Source organism: Pongo pygmaeus, chromosome 3, assembly GCF_028885625.2.
Source record: "Pongo pygmaeus isolate AG05252 chromosome 3, NHGRI_mPonPyg2-v2.0_pri, whole genome shotgun sequence".
In the NCBI taxonomy this organism is placed as follows: domain Eukaryota; kingdom Metazoa; phylum Chordata; class Mammalia; order Primates; family Hominidae; genus Pongo; species Pongo pygmaeus.
This window is the reverse complement of record NC_072376.2, coordinates 80,321,512-80,323,998: the sequence shown is the minus strand read 5'-3', so window position 1 is coordinate 80,323,998 and position 2,487 is coordinate 80,321,512.

Genomic DNA, 2,487 nt, shown 5'->3' with positions numbered 1-2,487 from the left:
TGGGCTTATATTGATATTTATTATTCTATCCAAAAGTTACACACAAAATTTACTGAGCTTCATTATATTTCACACATTTTATTTGAACACAACAACATTAAGAACTCCACTCATAGTATCATCATTGTTTTGCAAATACTCAGAATATTTTGGTTTCATTTTGAGCAGAATTTTTGTTTTTAATTTTGCCAATGAAATCTTCAAGAATTAAATTATGTAAAAAGTCTCACTCTTCCTTTTGAGATTCGAAGACCAATAGTGTTGCTTGGCTTTTACTGTGTATTAAGACTTAGCATCACTTCTTTCCTAAAAGACATGGCAAATTTATTCCTAGAATGAAAGATAGTTTAACATACAAAAATTACATGTATGTTATACCACATTAGTAGAAACCGATCTACACAACAAACTAGAAAGCCTAGAAATAAATCCATGAATATACACAGCTAACTGATCTTCAACAAGAGTCCCAAATATACTCAATGAAGAAAGATGAGTTTCTTCAAAAAATGGTGCGGAGAAAACCGGATGTCCACCAGCAAAAGAAAAAAATTGAACCCTTCTTTTTTATCATACACAAAAATCCACTCAAAATGGATGAAAGATGGCAACATAAGACCAGAAACAGTAAAACTTCCAGAAGATGGAGATCTGGCAAGATGGTTGAATATGAACAGCTCCTTTCTACAGCTCTCAGTGAGACCAGTGCAGAAGGCAGGGTGTTTCTGCATTGCCAGGGATCTTCCTCCCACAGCCAAGGGAAGCCATAAGGGACTGTGCTATCCAGCCCAAATATTATGCTTTCTCCATGGTTTTTGCAATCCACAGAGCAGGATATTCCCTTCTGTGCCAACACCACCAGAGCCCTGGGTTGCAAGCACCAAACTGGGGAACTGTTTGGGCAGACACCGAGCTAGCTACAGGAGATTTTTGTTGTTGTTGTTGTTGTTTCATTTGTTTTGTACCCCACTGGTGCCTGGAACCCAAGTGAGACAGAATCATTCACTCCCCTGGAAAGGGGGCTGAAGCCAGGGAGCCAAGTGGTCTCGCTTAGTTGGTCCCACTCCCATGGAGCCCAGCAAGCTAGGAACCACTAGCTTGAAATTCTCGCTGCCAGCACAACAATCTGAAGTCAACCTGGGACAATCCAGCTTGGTGGGGGGAGGGGCCGTTACTGAGGCTTGTGTAATCTGTTTTCCCCTGACAGTGGTAAGGAGGCCAGGAAATTCTTTTTTTTTTTTTTTAATTTTGTTATTATTATACTTTAAGTTTTAGGGTACATGTGCACAATGTGCAGGTTAGTTACATATGTATACATGTGCCATGCTGGTGTGCTGCACCCATTAACTCACCATTTAGCATCAGGTATATCTCTTAATGCCACCCCACAACAGTCCCCAGAGTGTGATGTTTCCCTTCCTGTGTCCATGTGTTCTCATTGTTCAATTCCCACCTATGAGTGAGAACATGCGGTGTTTGATTTTTTGTCCTTGCGACAGTTTACTGAGAATGATGATTTCCAATTTCACCCATGTCCCTAAAAGGACATGAACTCATCATTTTTAATGGCTGCATAGTATTCCATGGTGTGTATGTGCCACATTTTCTTAATCCAATCTATCGTTGTTGGACATTTGGGTTGGTTCCAAGTCTTTGCTATTGTGAATAGTGTGAATAGTGTGGCAATAAACATATGTGTGCATGTGTCTTTATAGCAGCATGATTTATAATCCTTTGGGTGTATACCCAGTAATGAGATGGCTGGGTCAAATGGTATTTCTAGTTCTAGATCCCTAAGGAATTGCCACACTCACTTCCACAATGGTTGAACTAGTTTACAGTCCCACCAACAGTGTAAAAGTGTTCCCATTTCTCCACATCCTCTCCAGCACCTGTTGTTTCCTGACTTTTTAATGATTGCCATTCTAACTGGTGTGAGATGGTATCGCATTGTGGTTTTGATTTGCATTTCTCTGATGGCCAGTGATGGTGAGCATTTTTTCATGTGTTTTTTGGCTGCATAAATGTCTTCTTTTGAGAAGTGTCTGTTCATGTCCTTCACCCACTTTTTGATGGGGTTGTTTTTTTCTTGTAAATTTGTTTGAATTCATTGTAGATTCTGGATATTAGCCTTTTTTCAGATGAGTAGGTTGTGAAAATTTTCTCCCATTCTGTAGGTTGCCTGTTCACTCTGATGGTAGTTTCTTTTGTTGTGCAGAAGCTCTTTAGTTTAATTATATCCCATTTGTCAATTTTGGCTTTTGTTGCCATTGCTTTTGGTGTTTTAGACATGAAGTCCTTGCCCATGCCTATGTCCTGAATGGTAATGCCTAGGTTTTCTTCTAGGGTTTTTATGGTTTTAGGTCTAATGTTTAAGTCTTTAATCCATGTTGAATTAATTTTTGTAAAAGGTGTAAGGAAGGGATCCAGTTTCAGCTTTCTCCATATGGCTAGCCAGGTTTCCCAGCACCATTTATTAGATAGGGA